The sequence below is a fragment of the Periplaneta americana genome, chromosome 4, assembly GCF_040183065.1.
Source record: "Periplaneta americana isolate PAMFEO1 chromosome 4, P.americana_PAMFEO1_priV1, whole genome shotgun sequence".
In the NCBI taxonomy this organism is placed as follows: Eukaryota; Metazoa; Arthropoda; class Insecta; order Blattodea; family Blattidae; genus Periplaneta; species Periplaneta americana.
The window spans coordinates 49,810,615-49,826,433 of NC_091120.1; the positions used below are offsets into that span (position 1 = coordinate 49,810,615).

A 15,819-nucleotide genomic window follows, 5' to 3' on the forward strand; every position below is an offset into this window, starting at 1 on the left:
CCACTCCAATAAATTAATTTAGAAAGAGCACAGTTATAATAAGATATTTAGTTATTTTCTCACAGCACATAGTGGTGCGCGACACTGATAGTTCGTTCCTTTAAGTAAATAAATAAAAGTTGATTTGATTTATCTAGTTACCACACGTGTGTTGCAAGCCTAACTTACAAGGCCTAATATCAATAAGGTTATTAAAAAACACGCTCGGCTAAAAACGTATTTATAAAACTAGATTAGGAAATCAAAATTGTAGTATTATAGCAACGGGCAGAAATAAACGAATTTTGAAAAAAAAAAAAAACATTAAAAGAACAAAATCAGAGACGTTTATAGGAAATATACGCTCTATTAGCAATAAACAAAAATAAACGAATTTAAAATTAGGTATCATTAAAATAATAAAATTAGATGAACACACGGAAAATGTACACTCTATTAGCAATTGACAAAAATAAACGAATTTAAGACTTTCATTAATATTATAAGATGAGAGAACCAGACGGAAAATGTATACTCTATTAGCAAAAGACAAAAACGAATTTAAAATTCTAATTAAAAGAACAAAATTAAAGAAATTAACGAAAAATGTACGTTGAATGAATATGTTTAAGAAATCGAACCTACACCAACGTAAGAAGAATATCGAATGTTATAAAAAGTCATTCGCTGAGAATTTTTTTTAGAGTAATCTCAAACTTGCATATTAATTGAGGTGTCCTACATAATCTTCATTTAAGTCACATAGAGCAGTTTTAATGTTGGCATAGAGTACATAATCTATATATATAATTTGAACTGGTAATGGAAATTACGGGAAAACGGCTGAACGGATTTTAATAAATGGCCCCTCATTTTCATGCCTGGCATCCAAAGTTTTTCGGAAAAGTAGTAGTTTTCAGTGAAATGTCAATTTTCCTACATAATTTTCCTATTTTCCAAAATCCATCTGTTGTCAGTTTTGAGAACTAATTTTATCGAATCACGGCCGACTTGATTGAATTTCAGAACAAAACACACACTAGAATAAACAATAGGCTATTGCACGAAGGCCATGACCTGCAGGATTGCCGACATATTTAGAGCTCAATTCAATTTGTTATTAAAAACTGATTCTGCACTGTATAATTTTCTGAGTACAGCTGTGTATTGGATATTCAAATCTACGAAACTTGAGGTGGTTTGATGACATTATTACCATTAGAAATTAAATATTATTTTAGTTAATATCATAATGCATCTATTTTTCATTAATTGTACATAATATTGATGGTATATTGATGACATGAAAGTGAAACGTTTTGAGGTTATGTAAGTAAATGTAGAGAATATCTTAATTTAGATCTTCATTTCTATAATTTACTGAGTGGCTGCTATATATAAGTACAAAACTTATGTAAGATAATAATATTGTTATTAAAAATCAAATACTTTTATACTTATTAACTCAGTGGGGTTGGGTTTTTTTCATATACTTAATGGCGGTGTAGTGTAGATATTGATATGTGTCATTGTCTTCAGTATTGGCTCGAGAGAGCGCAAAAGTTACAGTTCCTAAGGAAAGATCAAAAGGTATTACTTATTGTTAAAATAAGAGGCCTAGAAAATTGTGTAGTCTCCAGATCATTTCAGCAAGATCTCTTAGTAGGATAAAATGATTTTACGCTCTACATTTCAAGTTCTACATGCAGCAGGTATACGAAAATGGTATTGTTCGAAAGCTTAGCAAACCTGACATTTTTTTAACTTTTGCCTACAATCCACAATGACCTGAAATAGCTACTGCTATCGTCCTGACATTGATACTTGCGTTTTCGCGTTGAAACTCAAAAACTGAAGTTGGATAGGTTCAATAAAAAGCATTTGGGCTAAAAAAATCCATTCAGAGGGAGTATGTTTCATTATTATGGAAGCAAATAACTATCAAAAAGACAAGTATTCTTCATTGAAAATAAATCTGAAAAATTTTTATTTGAACGTCTAACGAACTTAGTTTGCAGCAGCATTTGCTGTACAAGCCACTAGTTGAATAATAAATTACTCACCCTTGTGAAGTACACGGGTATGCATCTCGATTGCTTCCTCCTAGAACAGAAAGAAAGAAGATTAAAGGTCACTGCTATAGTATTAACTAGAAACTGATTTATTTATAACAAGAGATCGCTGAAGAAATTCGGAACTCAAGATTCAGAAAGAACGTTTATAAGGAGAAAAGTGAAGAGAATTCTTAATTATAAAGGTTTGTGCAAGAAACCCCAGGTGGCATCGGTAGACCAATAAATAAATTCGAGTCTGTGGAAATCATCTGTAGAATACCAGCACCTAGGCGATGAACAAAGTTAGTGGAAGTGACTAATAAAAAGAAAACTAATTTTTCCAAAGACTTGTGTAAATTGTTTACACTGAGATAAGACATGGCAGAAAATTTTCAATTTTTTTAGGAAAAAATTCATGGAATTTAAGGTTGATAATGATGATTTAAGAACAGTAATCATTATTATAAGAGGCTGAGGGTGTTTGAGAATAAGGTGCTTAGAAAAATATTTGGAACTAAGAAGAATAAAGACAGGAGAATGGAGAAAGTTAACAACGCAGAACTGCAGGCATTTTATTCTTCACCTGACGTAATTAGGAACATTAAATCCAGATATTTGAGATGGACAGGGCATGGGCGAAATAAGGAATGCATATAGATTGTTAGTTGGGAGGCCGGAGGGTAAAAGACTTTTGGGGAGGCCGAGACGTAGTTGGAGAATAATATTAAAATGGATTGGAGGGAGGTGGGATAAATTATGGCAGTAGGAACTGGATTAATCTAATCTTGCTCAGGATGGCGAGCTTATGTGAGGGCGGCAATGAATCTCCGGGTTCCCTAAAAGCCATTTGTAAGTATGTAATGATTATTATATTCTCCTCTCAATTGAAACATATTACATAAACAATTCAATCAATAAACACGTTTTGGAAAAAGAAATAATAAATTAAGATAATATATCACTTTATTTTACTATTCTCTCTCTCTCTCTTTATATGTATGCACGTATATGAAGAATTATTATCAACGAACCTACATAAAATCGGCTAACAAAACTATTCCATGAACAAAGGAATCATTTTGTATGAAGACTTTCTTCTGTAATACGAGTGCTGGTAGTTTTCCTGTAATTTAATTGAGGTTAACGAATGCTTGTTGTCATCAAATCATTTCGAGAGCGGAAGTCGAGAAATAATTGTCTCATGATAACAAACATGAGTTTAAAAATCGAAATGAAATTATCTGAGAATAACTATTATCACGAATTGTATTCGGCAAGATAATCCCAATGCGAACAACTGTAATTCTGAACAAACTAAACATTCGAGATTATAATAACAGCATCCAGAAATACAGTCGAATAGAAGCAGAGATGATACGAATAAAAGTCTCCTTGGAATAAAAACAACTGAAGATTTAAGGTTATGATAACACTTTCTTTTGAATTTTTTTTAATCACTATTTAATTTTGAACATTTTAATTTTATTCTAACCATTTTATTCGTAATAATTAATTCTGCAATTGGACGGAGTTACACAATAAGAGACCAACTGACAAAATCATCTTTTCGAGATATTCACGATTGAAGTAAATTTAGTTATTTATTAAATATTGTATGCAAGAAGTATTGCAACGTTCATACTCTTACAAAAAATAGCACTAATAATAATAATAATAATAATAATAATAATAATAATAATAATAATATAAAGACTAACCGATTTTTAATAACAGACCGCTAGCAGTTCAGTTAATATTGCAAAGCAAAATAAATAAATAAATTTTATTCAATAAACGAATTTTTCTTATACTGTAAATGGCAGCAGAGTGCAGATACCGCATTCTTGATTTTTTCTGAGTTAAATAATGCAGCCAACAACAGATTTGTGCAATATCCATATTCCTTTTCAAAATGTCGGTAGGTCTATTGTTGCGTATCTCCATCCAATTATTGTAATCAATTATTTTTGCATGTTGAGATGGCTAATCTGACGTAATCGTTTAATTGCTGATACATCTAAGAAGAAACGATACAAAATTAATATTTAATAGGCTAAAACAAATGAACATAGGAGAAAAAAAGACTATCACTTATTAATTTTGAACAGCATGCTTTTATAGTCGCGACGCTGTTATTCCCGGCGTGACTCCTCCTCTTTGCTTACGTCTTAGGGAGTGAAGGCTCTATAAAGTCTAGTAGGTAGTATCGTTCGCCATTTTTGTTCTTTCGTTGCCGAGCTACCATACGAGGAATCTATTTGCCACACCTTTAAACATTATCATGTCGTAGCTCCTATGATAATAAATCAAACGCACTGTAATTCAGCAAATAATTGAGCGGCAAGTAACGTCTTCGTGTGCTTTCTGCGAACGCCAACGAAAGAACCAAAATGGCGGGCGATTATATTAAGTATTTATCGAGCCTTAAGAAATGAATAGCATCTTCCTCAGCGAATCACAAGACGCACACGTTTAAATGTAGCCGACCTGCAACGCGATTGGCTGCCGGAATTTAGAGCGACGGGACTATAACTATCAGTGTAATTCGATTTTCATCGGTAAATCTAACCTCAATAAGCTCGTTCATTGGCTGAGTAACGTTCGCGTGTGATTATCAGATTTGTTGGCATTTTGATGCAATATTAAGTAGATAAGATGAGGTATGCCGGGTGATCTCGAAAATCCTGAGTTTTCATATTAAAAATCTCCTTCAAAGCAAAGTGTAATAATAATAATAATAATAATAATAATAATAATAATAATAATAATAATGTAGTTGTAATAATATGTAAGATACCGAACTTAAAATTTATGATTATAGAATACGATGTTAATTTGCTGCAGGCCAGGCTAACATCGTTATCTTTCAACCGTAGAAATTAAAGTGTGACGTAAATAGAATTATTATGCAGTAGACTTGTGAAACCGCTGTGATTGGGTCTCTTGGGCGCAGTTTTTATTAGCGCGAAAGTTGCGTGCGGCTGGAAACATCCAAGTGCACAGAAATAGTAAACTGGTGGGCACAACAACGCGGCGTAATTGTTGTGTGTTGTTATCTGCCGTTCTAAGAATAGCAGCCGATATCATCAGTGCAACGCGAGACCTTCCCCTACGGTGGCGAATTAAAGTTTTGCCCACCAGTAATTACGTTTTGCTACGAAAATATTACACCGCACTGAACTTGTTAGCCTACGCCGTATTACGTAATAACGAAGCAACATATTTCTCCTCAATGAAAGAAGATTGTTCAGCAAGCCGACCGCTCTACGTGTTATTCTAAGAATGAAGGAAAATTACACGATAAAGGCTACAGTAGTTATTAGCAAATCATACTTGACTTAAAAGCATCATTCAGAGAACTATTATTAAGGATAATCTTTATTCTACTTCCACTAACTAGTGGCTGCCAAAAGACAAAGTGTACAATACAAGAGAGGAATGTATGAACAAGACATAGTAAATATAAAATTTTATAATCAGGAGGCAAGAACATGGATTACCAAAGAAACTAAATAGTAATGATTAAGTAGAATAAGATTAGGGTGACCAGATTCACATCGATAAGAAAGAGAACACAAAGCTTAAAAAACGAGAACATTGTTCGAAAGAAGAGGACGGAAAATATGTATAGTAGTCGCTAATATGTTTTCGCGGGATATCAGCCGAGTTAAGATTTTGGAATGCTCCAAGCTTTCGACTGCTATCTCTGCAGCCATCTTCAGGGAAGTGATGTCCGAACAGAAAGTCGAAAGGTTATATAGATGTGGCTGTCTCAGGTGAAACGGGATTGGTTGGCGGATCGGCCAATCCGGGGCCGGGAATTGTCATCGCTCGTAAGCTCCGCCCCTCCCGGGATTACTGCGTGAAGTTTGGCGGGCGGCGAGCCCTGTTCCGCCGGTTGGAATCGGTTGCCGTCCTCGGTCCGTGATCTTCATGACCTTGATTGTAAGAGGGCCTGAGTTGGTCTAAGGCCGGTGTCCATGCCTGACTGAGCTGGAGTCCACTGTCTCTGTTAAAGTTGTTTTTCTCCAGCTTGATCTCTATGGCCTCCTTGATTGTACGATCCCAGTAGTGGCTTGATTTGTTAATGACCTTGGTGTGGTCAAACGTTTCACCTGAGACAGCCACATCTATATAACCTTTCGACTTTCTGTTCGGACATCACTTCCCTGAAGATGGCTGCAGAGATAGCAGTCGAAAGCTTGGAGCATTCCAAAATCTTAACTCGGCTGATATCCCGCGAAAACATATTAGCGAACCAACGCCGAGAAAGCCTCAAATCATACATGTATAGTAGTGGCAAAAAAACCCGGACCGACCCTTGTAGCTGATTTCAGAGTCACAGATTCAAATTTTGCTAGTCACAAAACACATCCATCTTGTATAATTAATTGTAACAATGAAATTTATTGCATTTGTTCGATTCTTACCGTCTTTTGTTTCCTTCAGTGCCTCAAACTTGCAGACGAAAAAACTTTGAGAGTTTTATTTTCATCTGGCATCAATATTACATTTCTACCTCTATTCGGCAAACATAACTGCGTATTTTTACATTAAATAGCAGTACATACCTCTGACTTAACTATCCATATTGAAATTACCACAGTTTGACACAATACACAGCACAGGATTCTTTTGTATCAGCTACAAGGGTCAGTCCGGTTTATTTTGCCACTACTGTACTTAGATTTAGGTTTAGGCCTACATTATACTTTAAATTACGTCAATATCTATTTTATTACAAAATATTTACAGTACAGATTTAGGCTTTAATCATATTAAAAGTATGTTAATATCTATTTTATTACAAAATAATTACGAAAAAACTTAATAAAAATTTTACAGTTAGCTACATATGAAAGTCATGGGAACTGTAATAAAATTATTAAAGAGAACAGAAAATATCTAAATTCGGACCTCGATTTACTAGCTACCTCTGAGCAACGACTATAACAAGGAGGAGCAGAGGAAATTATGATCGTTGGAAAAGAGTATACCGTCGATGCTGCTGCCATCTACAGGCAAATTATTTGAAAAGGCGTGAAAGCAGATAGTTTCAAGATATCTGGCTTACGAGTTACAAAAAGGATGACATTTCTTGATTTTTTTTTTTAATCCGCTCGGACCCCGGACAAAGGCCTAAAAAGGAGGACATCTCCGGATAAAAGAGAACGTCTGATCACCTTATCAAGACGATTAGAAAATCTTTCAGGGCTGAGATAGCTATAGCTCTTTTGTTATTCATTATCAGGCTTAGGATCCGAGACATCAGACAACTTAAGAATGAAGTGAAGTTACAGTGCAACCGAGTACAGATGGAGTGAGGTGGCTCGTTGAGTTTTGTTTACCTGTGCGTTAGTATACGATCCAGTTCGTGATCAGAGGTACAGTAATCTTCCGTCTCTCCCTACGAAACCAACTGAGGCCATCACACTGCATTTTCACTTCATAGTGAACAGTTTTTTCGAACTACAATAAATAATGTTAAAAATGTTCAATCTTATGACTTATCAATTACATTAAATAATGTTCAATCTTATGACTTATCAATTACATTAAATAATGTTCAATCTTATGACATATCAATTATTTTAGTAGGTTATTTTACGACGCTTTATCAACATCTTAGGTTATTTAGCGTCTGAATGAGATGAAGGTGATAATATCAGTGAAATGAGTCCGGGGTCCAGCACCGAAAGTTACCCAGCATTTGCTCATATTGGGTTGAGGGAAAACTCCGGGATAAACCTCAACCAGGTAACTTGCCCCGACCGAGAATCGAACCCGGGCCACCTGGTTTCACGGCTAGACGCGCTAACCGTTACTCCACAGTCTTATCAATTACATTTTTAACATTATTTATTGTGTTATTGTGATGTACTTCCATGCAGGAATTCTGCATTACCGTATGATGAAGGATGGGTGGAGCGGAGAAAAATTCTCTCCGGCACCGGGACTCGAACCCGGATTTTCATCTCTACGTGCTGACGCTTTATCCACTAAGCCACACCAGATTCCAATTCCGATGCCGGATTAAATCCTCTCAGTTTAAGTTCCACCTGTTAGTTTCCCTTTAGCGGCCAACCCTCATGCACTGTGTCACAGATGTGTGACAGTGGCACAATGTCCAACACACTATGTGCAAAAGTGCACTCATTACGAGTAACTAAGTGGCCAAGATCCGACGGAATGAGCGCCGTCTTAAATCACTAAGTGATTATTTACGCATATCATATTATTGTCATGTACCGAAGTGCATATGATAATTCCGTGCAGGAATTCTGCGTTATCATATAATGAAGGATGGGTGGAGCGGAGAAAAATTCTCTCCGGCACCGGGATTCGAACCCGGGTTTTCAGCTCTACGTGCTAACGCTTTATCCACTAAGCCACACCGGATTCCAATTCCGATGCCGAATTAAATCCTCTCAGTTTAAGTTCCACCTCTTAGTTTCCGTTTAGCGGCCAACCCTCATGCACTGTGTCACAGATGTGTGACAGTAGCACAATGTCCAACACAATATGTTCAGAGGTGCACTCATTACGAGTGACTAAGTGGCCAAGATCCGACGGAATGAGCGCCGTCTTAAATTTACGCATATCATATTATTGTGATATACCGAAAGATGGGTGGAATGGAGAAAAATTCTTTCCGGCACCGGGATTCGAACCCGGATTTTCAGCTCTACGTGCTGACGTTTTATCCACTAAGCCACACCGGATTCCAGTTCCGATGCCGGATTTAATCCTCTACACTCATCCTTCATTATATGATAATACGGAATTCCTACACGGAAATATCATACGTACTTCGGTACATCACAATAATAAATTAGTGTTAAATTGTAACAAAACTAACATAATTAAATTTAAATCTTGTCCAAATTCAACCTCGCAAATTTCAAGCTCAGTAATTAACAACAAGTTCCTAATAGAAACGCAAGAACCAAATTTCTTGGCTGATAAATTGATAATCTGTGAAATTGGAGAAATCATATTAAAGAAATTACCCACAAATTAAATTCAGCATGATTATTAATCATTATTAGTCTGTGTTTGTTAGAACCAGAGGAAAAAAATATTTTATATACAGTAGAACTTGGTTATAACGACATCCAAGGGACCTTGAAAATTATGTTGTTATAAACGAGTGTCGTAGTAACCGAGATTCATATTATCAATCTAGTGAGTTGGAAAATAAAAAATAATAAACATAATTAGGCTTATTTTAGATTTATGTATTCACTTTTAAGCATACCATGAACACAATAAAATACATGTACAATTATAAATACAGTATTCTGTATTAAAACAGTTTGTTCATTACTCACCAAACTTATTTACTGAGGAGTGAAATAATCAGTCATTTTACTCTGTTGTCTCCTACTTGCCCAATACACACTTTCTAAATTAAATTCTATGTTCATTATTTCAGTTGCAATTTCACTGCTCCCTCTTCTAGCTTCATAGAAATGTTCACAATTCTAATGGCTTCTAAAGTGTCACTCACTTCTTTTAGTGCCCATACTGCGTTAAAATGCGTGCACTTATTGAAAACTTCCTGTCGAAACTGACCGCATGCAGGTACCATTAATACCGCATGAATTAGGGCATGGCATGGGGAATCTGCCTGCGTTCCAGAGGTCTATGATAGAAGGGAACAGTAGATTTTTTTATTTTATTTTATTGGGTTGTTTTACGACGCTGTATCAACATCTAGGTTATTTAGCGTCTGAATGATATGAAGGTGATAATGCCGGTGAAATGCGTCCGGGGTCCAGCACCGAAAGTTACCCAGCATTTGCTCGTATTGGGTTGAGGGAAAACCCCGGAAAAAACCTCAACCAGGTAACTTGTCCCGACCGGGATTCGAACCCGGGCCACCTGGTTTCGCGGCCAGACGCGCTGACCGTAACTCTACAGGTGTGGACGGGAACAGTAGAGGATTTGCCAGATTTCAGCAAAATACTTTGGTTCTTAGAAAATTGTATTCCAAACTGACGTTGAAAATGACGTTATATGCGAGGTAGACGCGTATACGTTTGTCGTATTAAGCAAGGTAGAAAAGCATATGTCTTATGGGGAATTAGTTGGGACCACAGAATATTTGACGTTATAGGCGAGGTGTCGCACAAAACAAGTTCTACTGTATTCGTATTTATACGCGAAAATACTGTAAACAGTACCTTTAATTCTTGCATCCGATACACTAAAGCCATCCGCAAATCTGTACTGGCAGGTTGCAGATTCCTATAGTCTTCTGGAATTGTTATAAATTGCAATTGTTTGTTGCGCACTAAAAGATGCCTCTTTATTTATGTTAGCATCGTTTCCAAGTTCTCACATCAATAACACTTTACACGAGGAGCGAACCATGGAGGGGAAGTTGGAGGAAAGAGCAACAAAAGGAAATGTTCCTGCACATCATATCACATCGAGCTACCCGAGCGAGGAACGAAATGGACACACATTGCACATCAGTGCACGTGCTCTATTCTCACACATTTTATATAGGTGACAAGAAAGTACTGGAACAAAAATAATGTATAACTAAAATAAAAGTAAATTGAATCAACCGAGTCTGAAGAGCATAAAACAAGAACACTGCAAGTCTTGTAGAACGAAACATGTTCCCGAGTCGAGAGCGCTATTATGTTTCTATTCATATCATTTACTGTACAGGATGTCCTAAAAGTCCCGCACCATAGGCAAATATCTGTGGATGGTTCTTGGACAGAACTGCAGAGGAGGTAGACTTCCTATCCACCGTGATGTTTTCCGACGAGGCGAAATGTTACGTGAAAGGTGAAGTCAACAAACAAAATCTGCGCTATTGGAGTAATGAGAACCCCCACTGGTACGAGCCTCCCACACAACAAGGATCTGATCGTGTAGCGGTGTGGTGTGGAATCTGAAACAATCATATCATTGGCCCATACTTTTTCGAAGGAAATGTGGACGGTGAAAAGTATATGCTTATGCTAAGAGATTGGCTGATGCCGATGTTGGATTTAATTGGAGAACATCCCACATGGTTCATGCAGAACGGTTGTGCGACACTAGTTAGATGAAACATTTCCTCAACACTGGATTGGTCGCAGAGAATCTGTTGAAAATGGACCCCACGTTCGCCGGATTTGAATCCAATGGACTTTTCATCCTGGAGATATCTGAAGACTCGGGTGTATAGTGTGAAGATTCGCGATGTGGTCTACCTACGCGTCAGGAATGAGGATGAATGCCGAGCCATACACCAGGATTTTGGTTCCCTTGTGCTCAATAACCTATCATTCCGCCTACAGACCTGTCTGGAATTGGACGGAGGACATATTGAACAAATTAATATAATTTTCGTATGGTGCAAGACTTTTCGGACACCTGTAGTTTAAACATGACTGAAAAGAGAATCTCCATTCCATATGACAAATATAAAGAACATTAAGAGAGAGATAAGGAATTTATATTAATAAGCCAAATTAACTCGGTGGCTTTATTAACAAAAATGTTTATTTTTATTCAATAATAATTTAACAACCTCTGACTGAGGTTCTGGCTGATATCCCAGATCACATATAGATTGCTCATTCCTATGTTAAAATCGGTTATACTTTGAAGAGGACAACCGCCAGGATCGCCACCCGTCCGCCATAAACGAACACGAGATGGCAGTACAGTCGCTAATGTAATTCAAATGGGAGTTATGACGTGACTCCTTATGTAACAACTAGATGGCAGCATAGTAAACCTGACAAAAGTTTTGCAATTCATTAAGGAATATTTTGAAGTTGGAAGAGTCGTTGAATAAAGTTGTACATTAAGAAATATTTTGAAGTTGGAAGAGTCGCTCAATAAAGTTTTACCTTAAAGAATATCTTGAAGTTGGAAGAGTCATTCAATAAAGTTTTACCTTAAGGAATATCTTGAAGTTGGAAGAGGCGTTGAATAAAGTTTTACATTAAGGAATATTTTGAAGTTGGAAGAGTCGTTCAATAAAGTTTTATCTTAAGGAATATCTTGAAGTTGGAAGAGTCGTTCAATAAAGTTTTACCTTAAGGAATATCTTGAAGTTGGAAGAGACGTTGAATAAAGTTTTACATTAAGGAATATTTTGAAGTTGGAAGAGTCGTTCAATAAAGTTTTATCTTAAGGAATATCTTGAAGTTGGAAGAGTCGTTCAATAAAGTTTTACCTTAAGGAATATCTTGAAGTTGGAAGAGACGTTGAATAAAGTTTTACATTAAGGAATATTTTGAAGTTGGAAGAGTCGTTCAATAAAGTTTTATCTTAAGGAATATCTTGAAGTTGGAAGAGTCGTTCAATAAAGTTTTGCCTTAAGGAATATCTTGAAGTTGGAAGAGACGTTGAATAAAGTTTTACATTAAGGAATATTTTGAAGTTGGAAGAGCCGTTGAATAAAGTTTTATCTTAAGGAATATCTTGAAGTTGGAAGAGTCGTTCAATAAAGTTATACCTTAAGGAATATCTTGAAGTTGGAAGAGACGTTGAATAAAGTTTTACATTAAAGAATATTTTGAAGTTAGAAGAGTCGTTCAATAAAGTTTTATCTTAAGGAATATCTTGAAGTTGGAAGAGTCGTTCAATAAAGTTTTACCTTAAGGAATATCTTGAAGTTGGAAGAGACGTTGAATAAAGTTTTACATTAAGGAATATTTTGAAGTTGGAAGAGTCGTTCAATAAAGTTTTATCTTAAGGAATATCTTGAAGTTGGAAGAGTCGTTCAATAAAGTTTTATCTTAAGGAATATCTTGAAGTTGGAAGAGACGTTGAATAAAGTTTTACATTAAGGAATATTTTGAAGTTGGAAGAGTCGTTCAATGAAGTTTTATCTTAAGGAATATCTTGAAGTTGGAAGAGTCATTCAATAAAGTTTTACCTTAAGGAATATCTTGAAGTTGGAAGAGACGTTGAATAAAGTTTTACATTAAGGAATATTTTGAAGTTGGAAGAGTCGTTCAATAAAGTTTTATCTTAAGGAATATCTTGAAGTTGGAAGAGTCGTTCAATAAAGTTTTACCTTAAGGAAATCTTGAAATTGGAAATGTCGTTCAATCAAATTTTGCATTAAGGACTATTTTGAAGTTGGAAGAGACGTTCAGTAAAGTTTTACCTTAAGGAATATCTTGAAGTTGGAAGAGTCGTTGAAAAAAGGTTTACATTAAGAAATATTTTGAAGTTGGAAGAGTCGTTCAATAAAGTTTTATGTTAAGGAATATCTTGAAGTTGGAAGAGTCGTTCAATAACGTTTTACATTAAGGAATATTTTGAAGTTGGAAGAGTCGTTCAATGAAATTTCACCTTAAGAAAATCTTGAAGTTGCAAGAGTCGTTGAATAACGTTTTACCTGAAGGAATAACTTGAATTTGGAAGAGTCGTTGAATAAAGTATTACCTTAAGGAATATCTTGAAGTTGAAAGAGTCGTTGAATAAAGTATTACCTTAAGGAATATCTTGAAGTTGAAAGAGTCGTTGAATAAAGTATTACCTTAAGGAATATCTTGAAGTTGAAAGAGTCGATAAATAAAGTTCTACCTTAAGGAATATCTTCATCTGAGATATTTTAGTCTCATTTAAGAATTAATTTGTTTATAGGAGTGGTAAAGAAAAATCTCCAATCTTGCTTAACGTCAAATCTCAAGATAATTTAGCAGTTCTCCCGCCTACTGAAGTAACGCATGTTCTTAGACTTTATGAACGCCCCTAGCCCAAAATAATGCATACGTACATCCGGCCGTAACACAAATCTACTCATAGCTTCGTTACGTCAGAGTGGCAATGAAAGATTGTTCACAGACGTCATAAGTCATTCTTTCACTGAAACATAATTTCTCATAACCCTAACCTACCTCAAAACGCAAAGCTAATAATAGGTTAACCTTGTGGGGGTGGAGGGATATTCTTGGTGCGGCCATGGCCCACGTGCCGCCGCCCACCCCTATGACATGCGAGTTGGAAGTGGAGCTCGTGCGGCGAAAACTGCGGCAACTCTGGACTCGGGCATTTCACGCTTATTGTAGGACTGTTCAGGTGCCCACACGCTCTTCTAATAATGCCAACTCTTATCTTGTGCTTCTACAATTACCACTGCCACTGGTAGGCCCAAAAATGTTTCTTCTGTTAGAATTTATACTACTTAAAATAATACAACTACTGTACATCTATTTAAAAGATCTTATTGACTTCTTCCCCACTTCTGCTTACATTTCTATCGTTTTTCTATTACTACAACTATTTGACCTTGGAATTACAATACTCATTATTCTCCTATTCTATTTACAGATCTACTGCTGTTCCTTCAATTACTACCAATTACTTCTACTTACAATTTATACTCATTTATCTCCTACTGTATTCTATTTACAGATCTTAAGCTGTTTCTTCAATTATTACCAACTACTTCTACTTACAATTTATACTCATTTATCTCCTACTGCATTCTATTTACATATCTAAAGCTGTCTCTTCAATTATTACCACCTACTTCTACTTTCAATTTATACTCATTTATCTCCTACTGTATTCTATTTACAGATCTAAAGCTGTTTCTTCAATTATTACCAACTACTTCTACTTTCAATTTATACTCATTTATCTCCTACTGTATTCTATTTACAGATCTAAAGCTGTTTCTTCAATTATTACTAACTACTTCTACTTTCAATTTATACTCATTTATCTCCTACTGTATTCTATTTACAGATCTAAAGCTGTTTCTTCAATTATTACTAACTACTTCTACTTTCAATTTATACTCATTTATCTCTTACTGTATTCTATTTACAGATCTAAAGCTGTTTCTTCAATTATTACCAACTACTTCTACTTTCAATTTATACTCATTTATCTCCTACTGTATTCTATTTACAGATCTAAAGCTGTTTCTTTAATTATTACCAACTACTTCTACTTACAATTTATACTCATTTATCTCATACTGTATTCTATTTACAGATCTAAAGCTGTTTCTTCAATTATTACTAACTACTTCTACTTTCAATTTATACTCATTTATCTCCTACTGTATTCTATTTACAGATCTAAAGCTGTTTCTTCAATTATTACTAACTACTTCTACTTTCAATTTATACTCATTTATCTCTTACTGTATTCTATTTACAGATTTAAAGCTGTTTCTTCAATTATTACCAACTACTTCTACTTTCAATTTATACTCATTTATCTCCTACTGTATTCTATTTACAGATCTAAAGCTGTTTCTTCAATTATTACTAACTACTTCTACTTTCAATTTATACTCATTTATCTCCTACTGTATTCTATTTACAGATCTAAAGCTGTTTCTTCAATTATTACTAACTACTTCTACTTTCAATTTATACTCATTTATCTCTTACTGTATTCTATTTACAGATTTAAAGCTGTTTCTTCAATTATTACCAACTACTTCTACTTTCAATTTATACTCATTTATCTCCTACTGTATTCTATTTACAGATCTAAAGCTGTTTCTTCAATTATTACTAACTACTTCTACTTTCAATTTATACTCATTTATCTCTTACTGTATTCTATTTACAGATCTAAAGCTGTTTCTTCAATTATTACCAACTACTTCTACTTTCAATTTATACTCATTTATCTCCTACTGTATTCTATTTACAGATCTAAAGCTGTTTCTTTAATTATTACCAACTACTTCTACTTACAATTTATACTCATTTATCTCATACTGTATTCTATTTACAGATCTAAAGCTGTTTCTTCAATTATTAACAACTACTTCTACTTACAATTTATACTCATTTAT

General features: G+C 35.1%; 1 long non-coding RNA gene across 1 annotated transcript in view; it reads right to left on the reverse strand.

Annotated features, from left to right (window-relative positions):
- The window catches only part of LOC138698812 (uncharacterized), a 478,375-nt gene that overhangs the window by 13,184 nt on the left and 449,372 nt on the right, over nt 1–15,819 (reverse strand). Inside the window, exon 3 of the long non-coding RNA XR_011331941.1 lies at nt 2,043–2,082. This is a non-coding gene — a long non-coding RNA (uncharacterized lncRNA). The remainder of the gene's footprint in view (nt 1–2,042; nt 2,083–15,819) is intronic.